Source organism: Mandrillus leucophaeus, unplaced genomic scaffold (genome assembly GCF_000951045.1).
Source record: "Mandrillus leucophaeus isolate KB7577 unplaced genomic scaffold, Mleu.le_1.0 Scaffold633, whole genome shotgun sequence".
Lineage (NCBI taxonomy): Eukaryota > Metazoa > Chordata > Mammalia > Primates > Cercopithecidae > Mandrillus > Mandrillus leucophaeus.
The window spans coordinates 607561-620290 of NW_012106842.1; the positions used below are offsets into that span (position 1 = coordinate 607561).

Here is a 12730-nt window from a genome sequence, read left to right on the forward strand (position 1 = left end):
AATATTTTGGACAAATGTGAAACTCTTTTTAAGATGACTGAATAACTGAATATTCCCAAAAGCAATGAGTGAAGGTTGTAGTTTCTCCACATTATTCACACTTATTATATTTGTCTTTTCTATTAAGTATAGGAGAAGAGATATCTTGTGTCTCATTCTCATAAGTATATAATGCTAGCTCATTATAGTTCAAATTAGCATTTTCTTAATGGTTAATTATTTTGGGCATCTTCTCATGTACTTATTAAAACTGAGATATATTCTCCAGTGAAGTGTTCATATCTTTTGCCCATTTTTAAAATTAGATTCTTTGTCTCACAGGTTTCTGAAATACTGTTAATTTTTCTTAATATATATTATATTCTTTTTTTCTTTTCTTTTCTTTTCTTTTCTTTTTTTTTTTTTTTTTTTTTTTTTTGGTTAACATTCCAAACATGTATAACCAGTGAACATGACCCAGGGATTTTCTTTTTATTGGTATTCACTTCAGTAACTTGAATCCACAGATATAAACAGTATATAACCAGAAAGTTACAAGTAAACACAAATTTTACATGCAAATTTCAGTTCACAAAGGTCACATGTGCAGGTACATAAATTAGAAGTGTGCATCTAGGATTATGGCCAAACCGTTTTTAAAATGCAGAAATGTAAAATTACCTCTTGAAAATATGAAGAGATGGTTACACACTTCAAAAATCAAATGTTGCTTATACCAGAGATGTATGACAGGAATCAAATGACAAGCAATAAGATCTCAAAAATTAATACTGATCAAAGAGAACGGGGATATTTTTATATTTCACTGAAAATACATTGGCTACTAGAATATGAAATCTAGCAGGAACTCAAGGGAAAGATTACAAAGTCTAAAGGCAATTACTTAATATTTCTTATTACCCAAACAATAGCATGACATTAACAGAAAACTGCACCTGCATTTGAATTGCCAATCTCACGTTAATGAAGTTCTCCAAAAATGAAATGCAACCAAAACACGTCCAAACTCCAAATGAAAGTCTGCAAGGCTCAGATTAAAACATGGAATGTTTCAGATGAAAGTAACAAAAATACTATTGGTTTTGTTCTTTATTGAATGGAATAAAATGCTGACATTTCTTTGAAACTTGGAACTACTGAATTTCATTTTTCCAAATGGTTCTTCATTTTTTTCTTAATGGTGCAAGTTGTCTTAAGTAGCTTAGGAAGTCAATCTCTACAAAGTACTTCTGTCTGTTGTCATTCTGAGAAAACAAAAAATATTCATTAACTTAACCATATGTGTATTTTTTTTTTTTGCTATAACACTTAACACATGAACAGACATCTATTATTTCTCCACTAAAACAAAAGAGTACAATAGTTTTCTTCTATCAGTATTGTATATTAAAAAGGTTAACATTAAAAACAAAGAACCATTATTTTCTTTGAAATCATCAAATTTCTTGCACATCTTGTTTCCTTCTTCTGTCTGCATTTGTCTGCCAATTTATTCAGAAATTTCTTTAATTTCTTATAACGAGGAAGGATGCTGCAATGAGTATTCTTTGCAACTTCTTCATTTGTATAAAAGAGTGAACACAGCTTACAGTAAAACCCTGTTTTAGGTATCACATAGTCTATACCAACAGGAACATTGGGCTGATACGGTCCAATTCTATACTTATCTGGGATTGTATAGTCCTCCTTGTTCTCATCACTCTGACCATCTGCATTTTCAATTGTATCTTTGTAGGGATCATCAGTGTTCTCAGAAGATTCAGCACCTGGTTCTCTGTTTTCCTCATTTTTAATTCCATTTTCCAACGCTGCTTCATTTTCTTGATCAAGTGCCTCGATCTTGTCCACCTTAATTTCAACCAACCCATCGTTTCTGTCACCAGATTTAAATGCCATGACCTATTTACGAAGTTTCTGAAGTTCCGAATCTTTCTCATCACCAACCTCATCCAGAGTGACAAATCCTTCCATACTCCCTGGGAAACGACACTTTTTAAGTTTTTTTCTTTGCTGCTGCTGAAGCACTTGCATCTTTTTTCACAGCATCTGAAGGTTCCTTTTCCCCATCAGAAGCCACATCACCTAAATTAGCAAGATCGGTCTCGTCTCCCACTGAAGTGCCACTTTCTAGCAGTGCAGCTGCTGCTTCTTCATCTACAAGTAACTCATCTTCAGATTCAAGAAACATATTAGGTTCTTGCTCTGTCTGGTCATCCTTTGTGTCTTTCTCACCATCTTCACCGGACTTCTCTTCTTGTTCTTTACCTTCGGTTGAACTTTCAGTCTTCTGGGAACCATCTTGGATTTCTTGTCACTTGGAGAGTCTTCGTCATCTGGAGAGTTCTTGGGCTGCAGCCGCTGCTGCCACCTCTCGCCAGCACCATTGCTGTGGTGGATTGTAGGAGCCTCCGCGATGCGCTCTCTGGAAGAGTTGTCTGCTGGTGCTCCACTTGAAGAAGATTCTGCAGTCCTTATTGATCCTTTTTCTTGGCATTACCATTTTTTGAAGCAAAGTTAACCTAGCTTTCTAGTTTGAGCTTTCTTTTTGGCCGTCTTAAAAAAAAAATGTTTTTAAATCTATAAAATAGACAAGAGCTAGTTCTACAATGTCCAAGTCATTCCAGCAGTCATCTCTCAGTAGGGACTCACAGGGTCACGGGCATGACCTGTCTGAGGCAGAAATAGGCCTTCCTGCTGCTGCTGCTACCCAGTATTTTAAGTATACCAGCATCTCTTGAAAGGATAGACCAGGGTACTGCATGCCTTGCTAGTTTAATGAATCTTGGAATGGGTTCTTCATTGAATCAACAAGGAGCTCATAGTGCACTGTCTTCTGCTAGTACTTCTTCCCATCATTTGCAGTCTATATTTAACATTGGAAGTAGAGGTCCACTCTCTTTATCTTCTCAACACTGTGGAGATGCAGACCAGGCCAGTAACATTTTGGCCAGCTTTGGTCTGTTTGCTAGAGATTTAGATGAACTGAGTCATTATCCAGAGGACAAGATTACTCCTGAGAATTTGCCCCAAATCCTTCTACAGCTTGAAAGGAGGAGAACTGAAGAAGGCCCTACCTTGAGTTATGGTACAGATGGCAGGTCTGCTACACGGGAGCCACCATACACAGTACCTAAGGATGACTGGGAAGAAAAAAGGGCACTTTAGAAGAGTTTTGATGATCGTGTTCCTAGTCTTAACCCAGTGATTGATTATGACCATGGAAGTCATTCTCAAGAATCTGGTTATTATGACAGAATGAATTATGAAGATGACAGATTAAGAGATGGAGAAAGGTGTAGTGATGATTCTTTTTCTGGTGAGATCTCACATAATTATCATAAATTTGACAGTGAGTATGAGAGAATGGGACATGGTCCTGGCCCCTTACAAGAGAGATCTCTCTTTGAGAAAAAGAGGGGCGCTCCTCCAAGTAGCAATATTGAAGACTTCCATAGACTCTTACCAAAGGGATATCCCCATCTGTGCTCTATATGTGAGTGGCCAGTTCATTCTAATAAGGAGTGGAGTCAGCATATCAATGGAGCAAGTCACAGTCATCGATGCCAGCTTCTTCTTGAAATCTACCCAGAATGGAATCCTAACAATGATACAGGACACACAATGGGTGATCCGTTCATGTTGCAGTAGTCTACAAATCCAGTGCCAGGAATTCTAAGACCCTCCACCTTCCTCATTTCATCTTGGGGGACCAACAGTTGGACCAAGAGGAAATCTGGGTGCTGGGAATGGAAACCTGCAAGGACCTAGACACACGCAAAAAGGCAGAGTGGAAACTAGCAGAGTTGTTCACATCATGTATTTTCAATAAGGGAAAAACTTGAGATACCTAGTAGAACCATTTGGAGTCATTTCAAATCATATGATTCTAAATAAAATTAATGAGGCATTTATTGAAATGGCAACCACAGAGGATGCTCAGGTTACAGTGGATTATGATACAACCACACCAGCATTAGTATTAGGCAAGCCATTGACAGTTCATGTATCCCAGAAGTATAACAGAATAAAGAAACCTGATGGAGAGCCAGATCAGAAGTCTGATCAAAAGCAATAGCTTGGACATGTGATACATCACAGCAATTTGCCCCATTCTGGCTATTCTGATAGCGTTGTCCTCAACCTTGCTGAGCCTTATTGGAAAATAAAGAATTACATATTGATGATGATGAAAATTCAGGCTTTTATTGAGATGGAGACAAGAGAAGATGCAATGGCAATCATTGACCATTGTTTGAAAAAAGCCCTTTGGTTTCACGGGAGATGTGTGAAGGCTGACCTGTCTGAGAAATATAAAAAACTGGTACTGAGGATTCCAAACAGAGGCATTGATTTACTGAAAAAAGATAATATGTATTATATTCTTTATGTTCTTTAGATTTCTATCTCTGTATCTTAAAGTATATGGATGCTTTCTTCTGCCTTTTCAAATCACCTATTGAAAACCTCTAGAAAATCTTCTATTTTAGTCTTTTTACTTTTCAACTCCAGAATTTCCATTTGTTTCTCTTAGTGTTTAGTTTCTCTATGGGCATTCTGTCTATGATAAATCACTGTCATCATTTTTTTTTTAATTCTTTGAAGATGGTTTTCATTATTTTAAACATATTTATAATAGCTGCTTTAAAAGCTTTGTCTGCTAGTTTTAATATCAAATACTTTCTATTGGCAGCATTTTAATGGTATCAGGGGAACCACCCCTGATAATTCAATGTAGGTTCTTTTCTATTTCCCTAAGTGTTGACCGGTCTGAGAAATAAAGGGAAAGAGTACAAAAGAGAGAAATTTTAAAGCTGGATGTCTGGGGGAGACATCACATGTCAGCAGGTTCTGTGATGCCCCCCAAGCTGCAAAACCAGCAAGTTTTTATTAGTGATTTTCAAAGACGAGGGAGTGTATGAATAGAGTGTGGGTCACAGAGATCACATGCTTCACAAGGCAATAAAATATCACAAGATAAATGGGGACAGAGAGAGATCACAGGACCAGGGTGAAATTAAAATTGCTAATGAAGTTTCAGGCATGCATTGTCATTGATAACATCTTATCAAGAGATAGGGTTTGAGAGCAGACAACCGCTCTAAAATTTACTATGCAGGAATTTCCTTGTCCTAATAGGCCTGGGAGCACCACAGGAGACCGGGGCTTATTTCATCCATTATCTGCAAGCATGTAAGACAGACATTCTCAGAGCGGCTATTTTAGAGACCTGCCCCTGGGAATGCATTCTCTTTCACAGGTCTGTTCCTTGCTGAGAAAAAGAATTCAGTGATATTTCTCCTATTCACTTTTGTAAGAAGAGAAATATGACTCTGTTCTGCCCAGTTCTCAGGCAGTCAGACCTAAAAGTTATCTCCCTTGTTCCCTGAACATAGCTGTTATCCTGTTCCTTTTTTAAGGTGCCCAGATTTCATATTGTTTAAACACACATGCTTTATGAACAATTTGTGCAGTTAACGCAATCATCACAAGGTCCTGAGGAGACATACATCCTCAGCTTATGAAGATGACAGGATTAAGAGATTAAAGTAAAGACAGACATGGGAAATTACAAGAGTATTGATTAGGGAAGTGATAAATGTCCACAAAATCTTCACAATTTATGTTCAGAGATTGCAGTAAAGACAGGCATAAGAAATTATAAAAGTATTAATTTGGGGAACCAGTAAATGTCCATGAAATCTTCACAGTTTATGTTCTTCTGCCATGGCTTCAGCTGGTTCTTCTATTCGGGGTCCCTGACTGCCCGCTACATACTGGTGTGTGTGTCGTATGTTCTGTTGTCTCTTAACTTTTCACTGAAAAATTGTCATTTTTGATACTATATTTTTAGTGAATTCTAAGTTCTCTTCCAAGGGTTGTTTTCTTGCTCTTTTTTGTTGTTGTTATTGGTCAGCACCTTGCCTGGATTAAATCTGAGCAATCTCATGACATTAGTTCACAGATATTTCTAATCAATTTTTGGAATTTAAATCTAAATTTTTAAGCCTGAGTCCCTAGGGATTGGTTCTGTGCTTATATAGCTTAGTGTTCATGTCATCATTAGGCAAAAGTTGTACTTATACATCTTGAGTCTAAAGGTTACCACCCTTACTAGTGGTCATATGTGTGTGTGTTGAAATAATGGATTCAAGGTGTTTCACAAGTATGTTTCACTCTCACTTTGGCTGACCATCTTGTATCTTTTCTGAAGTTGGGCACATTCCCACAGTTAGCCAGGAATGTATGGATAGATGAGGCCCACTTTAGTTTCTCCTACAAATGCACAGCCTTACAGCCAACCATAGGAATGTATGGTGTGTTTATTATAACCCCTTAGGGTTATTCATTTCCTGGATCTTTCTTTTAAATTGTTGGCTAATCTGTCAAACTTTAAATCTGGTCCATTGTTTCTCATACATAATCACAACCTCTGGCTAATGGATCTGCTGGCCTTTGTCATTCACTCTCTCTAAACTCACTTATGTTACTGTAAATCTCACAATATATTCCTCTCTGAATCTGAAGATCCAGGGTCACTATGGGCTCTCTTTAGTGATGAGGTGTTTTGTTTTTCATGACTGGTCTTTGGTAGAATAACTGAGTAACTGAGGCTGAGTTAAGGGAATAAAGGAAGACTCAGATAAGAATGCCATAGTCTCATATTATTTTGGACCAAGGTTTAGTAGTTTTCATGTATAAATCTTTTTAAATTTGTTGTATGTCTTTGTATATCTTTACCAGTGCTCTGATATATCTATATATATCTATATATATCTATATATATATAAATATATATATTTAAATATATCTAGTTTGATCATTGCTTTTAGGGAAGATCTGATGATAACCTCATCCCATCCTCACATAAAGCTCATTGAAATGTCTTTCTTTGCTCCTTTCAACAGATGTATGTTATTTCTGATGAGTGCAAGATTCTGACATTACAGTTTTGTTTTCTTCCCCTCAAGTATCTATAGATTGTCTTTCACAGTTTTTTACATTGAGTCATTAGTGATAGATTCAATGATTGTATGATTCTTTTTTTTTTCTTTTAAAAATCTTCAAATTTCCCCTCTGAAACTTTGTAGCATATATTCATTGTCCCTGGAGTTTAGCGGCTACACTAAAGTTCAACTCATGGAATCTTTTTTATATTTGAAACTCAAGAGAATTTGCCTCTCCTCTAATGATCACATTCAGCAAATGTTCTATTTGGGTTTCTTTTGAAGAGATCCAATGATATCTGCCTGGATTCAGTTTCAAGAAAAGAAAGACAGGTTATATATTTTGTATGGCCATTTATTTTAGCCTGCTGCTAAGAGATACAAGGGCACCCACTCTCTGACAAAAATATCTTCGAAAACTTGCTGTTTCAGAATTGCAATTGTGATTCCCTCAATATGCTGAAATTTAATTTCTCCAAGGATAAAGTTGGAATAAAGAGTTTAAATTATATACCAAGGCCATATTTTTTGTTCATCCATAAAGTTTAAAGAATCTGATCATTTTTAATATTTGATATAGTATTATCAAAAATCCAAATAATTCGAGACATTAGAGTCGAAAGACAGTGATAGTATATCATACTGCAAAATATACACCACATAGGAAATACATTTAAAATGTTAATTTTTGAGCTCAGAATTTTCTTTGAATCTCTCTCTTTTGTTTACCATAACATTTGCAAGTTATTCTATATAACTATTTGCAAGTTATTCTGACTTTTCTCAAAACCCTTTTATTAGAAGCAACCATATTCTGACCTAGGTGATTTGTTCGTTGTTTCTTACATCCCTCTCCCACCCCCAATTAGATTTGCTATCATATTGTTACCCACATATTTACAGAATCCTATACACACACGTATCTACTAAGAATCCAAGATTATATGCCAAAGTGTTTTAAAATTACTGATCAAAACATTTAAGTATTTGCTTTCTATCCCTGAAAAAGAAATTATGGTGGGCTTGTTAGTGTCTCTACCTGCAGGAGGATTTTACTTCCCTATGCTCTTGAACCTAGGAGTGGCCAGATAACTTTTTTGGGTCACTTCAGAGCTGATGTTTTAAGAACTCATTAGTTTGCCGTGTTTCTTTTTCCACAACACCAACAATATTCTAGATATGAGCTCCTCTGCCTATTACAGATACGGAATTAAGGCAATGTGGTATAGAGCAAAAGCTGACCCTCAAAGAACATTTAACTTAAGTGACACACATTAGTTCTTACAAGCTGATGAGAATTGGGAGCCGTTTATGATCAAAGCAAAATTTAGCTTATTCTGATCAACATACCTTTAAAAAATACAGTTTTCTCATACTTCTTTTGAAAGGTCAAATAAAAATTCACATAAAATACTTTCATTTTTTATTATATTCTCTGCAAAACTAATGATAAGAGAAGGCAGCTATGATAAAGAAAACAATCTGCCTTTCTTATGTATATTGCCATTACTATTGAAATATTTCACCTCTGTGTTATTGAATTTTCTTCAGTTTTCATGAACTGTAGTCCCAGACAAACTACAAATCACACACCAAGGTTTTTATCTGAGTCTGCTTATTTAGTAGACTTACCATTAATCAGCTTTAATGAGACCTAGTAAGGCCCATAACCCTGCTGATGTTCACAGATATAAGTAAATCTAAAGTCAGACACTGGGCTACCCAATTACAAACTATGAAACCCAGATATTAGAGGCACAGTGAGAATTGGTTGAGCAAATGAAAGAAAATGAAATAAATATTAACAACTTGGGAGCTGCCAAGTAAATTATTTGGCCAAGCATTGCTCTAGGCCAGAACCTAAGAAAAATTTCTGTAAAGGGCCAAACAGAAAATATTTTAAGCTTTGCAAGCAATATGGTAACTGTTGTTGTAGTGTGAAATCAGCTGTAGACATACAATCGATATGACTGAGACTGTGTTAAAATAAAATTTTATTTATAAAACTAATATTTCTTAAATTGAATATTAACATTTTATTATATGAGGTACATCCCAATCTATACCATTTTTAAAACCTGTATATTTGTTGATATGAAGAAGCTTACATTTTGACTTAAGTTTAATTTAGCTAAAATACTTTATTTTATGATTATTCACAAAAATACTAATAATTGTTTTAATTATTCAGAATTAAATTAGCAAATTTCTGATAGGCAATTTGAGTTGAACAGTGAAAATTAAAGTCAACCTCAAATATATCTGTCACTACTAAAGGTAAACTATTAATCTGAGAAGTTGTTTTTATTTTAACAATGTCAATATGCATAGACATGGAAATCTGAACAATACCCTAAAATGTTTCTGATTATAGATTAAGTTATTAGCCATGAGAGGTAATGATATGTGTCGAATGTAATAGCATACTTTCATTACAATTATAATCTAAGCAAAGTTGTATTATAATACAAAGTATAGCAATATAAAATAAATATAATGTTAATCAATCATTGATTGTTTTTAAATAGTTAATCTCTTCTGTTACATATTTTATGCTTTTATTAACTACAAACTACTTTAAATTGCATGTCATTAATATGTATTGAAGGTCTACTTAATACTTTTCATTTTTTTTATACACCACAAATGTATATTTTAGACCCTTATTGCTTTATCTTTTGATGTTTTATTTTCAATTTTTAAAAGCCAATAATAATTTATGAATAATAATTATAGTAATAAATTATGTGCCTGTAATTCCAGCACTTTGAAAGGCCAAGGCTGATGGATTGTTTGAGGTCAGGGGTTCAAGACCAACCTAACCAACATGGTGAAAACACGTTTCTGCTAAAAATACAACAAAATTAGCCAGACATGGTGGCAGGTGCCTGTAATCCCAGCTACTCGGGAGGCTGAGGCAGAGGAATCCCTTGAACCCAGGAGGTGGAGGTTTTAGTGAGCCGAGACCATACCACTACATTCCAGCCTGGGTGACAGAGGGAGATCTCGGTCTCAAAAAAAAAAAGAAAGAAAGAAAGAAAGAAAGAAAAAAAATATATGTGTAACTTGAAAGCAATATTAAATATTCCTTTATCTTTTTTGTCTAAATTTTTTTTTAACTTCCAGGGTACATGTGCAGGATGTGCAGGTTTGTTATGTAGGTAAACATGTGCCACGGTGGTTTTCTGCACAGATCAACTCATTGCCTATGTATTAAGCCCAGCATCCATTAGCTATTCCTCCTGATGGTCTCCCTCCCTCTTCCAGCCTCCTCTAACAGGCCCCTGTGTACGTTGCTCCCCACCATGTATTCATATGTTTTAATCATTCAGCTCACACTTAAAAGTGAGAACATGCAATGCTTGGTTTACTGTTCCTGCATTAGTTTGCTGAGGATAATGACTTCCAGCTCTATTCATGTCCCTGTAAAAGATATGAACTCAGTCTTTTTCATGGCTGTATAATATTCCATGGTGTATATGTACCACATTTTCTTTTTTCACTCTTTGGGGTTGTTACAGAAACACCAGAGATCAATTTCTATGTTTACCCAACAACAACTGTTTATGGGACTCTTGGGCTGGTTTCAATCCTCCCTTTCTATTTATCAATTCCTCAATCATGAGGAATCCAGTTGTCAATCCTTCTGGCTGCTTCATGTTGAGGAGGGTTGCTGTCAGCAGCTCCATACCACGGTTGACCATGTAGCCACCCAGGAATCAAAGGTGAATCTAATATAGAGTTTTCTTCTGACATACAACAGTTCTCTCTTCAGTCCACCACTTCCACCAAAGGCAAATCAAAGAGGGATCAATCTACTTGAAAAATTAGCTTCAGTCCCATGTACTTGGCTTGATTATGTGCAAAAAATGTGACAAGAATCATTATCCATATAGACTCTCCCTAACTGGCTTAACTGAAACATCTCACAAGGCCATTTTGGTCAGAGCTCTGAGAAAATAGTCAGTTCCTTCAAATGTGTCCAATTACAAAATAAAACTTGTGGTTATTAACTGTATGCAAACAAACATAATGCCATGAATTAGGAAGTTTCACAAATAGTTTACAAATTCTGGAGAAATTGGGCAAAGAAAGAGAAATATGACTCAAATTATGCTTACAAAAGTATACACAATACACTTAAAGTATATTCCAAGGCTATAAATAGCCCAAAAGAAAAAGATTCTCCAGATTTTGAAAACCAAAAGAAAAAGAATCAGCAATATTTCAAACAACAAAAGCCATAAAAATTATTTCTGTCCTCCATTAGTTTAACCCATGCAATGAACTCTTGCTCTGCTTCATATTGGGTTAACAATCTTCACAAATACATCAGCCTTTCAATTAGTGCCCTGAAAGTTTTCTCTGTAATCCAATGGGAAAATCTCCAAAGTTATCAGAAACCTGCATTCAAGAGTACTTTTCATGAACTCTTCCAAGGAAGCAGGCTTGGACTGTAGCTGACTATGAGTCACTTTTTTTTTATAAAGATCAAAGCAAACAGTCAATTGTGGATGACAAAAGTCTTTAGACAACCATAGTTAAAGACACAGTTGACAAGAAAATGTGTGTTTTTTTTTTTTTTTGCAGCATACAACAATTTGACATAATCATAATTATTACCGACAACATAAATATCAAAACATATTAAAATTTTACTAATCTCATACAATCTTGGAACACATATTAACAACACATCTATATAAATATAACCCAAAGGAAGCTAAGCACCACTTCATGTTTGACAATGCATCCTGCCTAATACTAACATAACAAATAATCCTAATAAGCCTACTACTATGTCTCTCTCTCTGACTTCAAAGAAATTAATATTAAAAAAAGTTATCTTAAGGACAAAAAGACTTAAGTTAGAACTTCAAAGTTTGCTGTTGGAAAATCTGTCAAGTTTTAAGATACTTGATGGCACAAAGTAGGATCACAAGTCATTACAAAATAGTCATTCATTAGCCAAAATGATAAAACAAAAATGTTTACTCTTTGATAGACAGCAAACTCAGTTTCCCAAACAATAAGACCTAAGACTTAAGACAGCATGAGGCCAACTAAATCTGTCTGTTCCCCCTCCATTTTCTCCCTGCAGTTTTCTCAAAGGTAAACAAATTATTTTGTCTGTTAGTATTACACTTTGCTAAAAAGAGAAAACTAAAGCTTACCTTGTATGATGTGTTGCTAATATTAAAGCAATTTCAATATAACCTTATAAACAAATCTATCTAATTTTAATCAGTTTGGCTGCAAAGTAAGATTTCCATAACATTTTAGAACCTCTTCCAATTTTTTAGTAAAAAGTGGATTAATGCTCCAAGAAAGACTTGTTATCCCAACACCTGGGCCCAGAGGTTGGCCTTGCATCAGTGTGTTTTTGACATTAATTTATAAAAAAAAAACTCTGAACTAATCTTATCTCTCAAAATCAACCCTTACAATATCACTCACCCACCTCTTCCCCAACAGTCCCTGATCCTAGAGGAATTGAATAGTTTTAATTTATGGTCTTGTGTCTTGCAAAAGCAGTTGATTTTGATTGTTCCTTTCTCTCAAATCCAGTGATGATGCTTCGAGTGATGTCAATGATCAAAATTTAGCAGGAGTCAGTGCCTTTTTCAGACCCAGGAGTCAAAGTCCTGTAACTTAACAGCACAAATTTAGTTAAAAAGATATTTTAACTACTGAAAGTCCTGTCATTTAATCTGATGTGTTACAAATTAAAACACTGTTATTTGGTGTTTAGGAGTTAGCACCTGCAGAATTTCAAACTACTGTAT

At 35.2% G+C, this 12730-nt stretch overlaps 2 pseudogenes; one reads left to right on the forward strand and one right to left on the reverse strand.

The window, feature by feature from the left end:
- Window positions 1-1401: 1401 nt before the first annotated feature.
- LOC105554238 lies at window positions 1402-2500 on the reverse strand (annotated as a pseudogene).
- A 94-nt stretch (window positions 2501-2594) lies between these two features.
- LOC105554239 lies at window positions 2595-4396 on the forward strand (annotated as a pseudogene).
- The last annotated feature ends 8334 nt before the right edge of the window (window positions 4397-12730 follow it).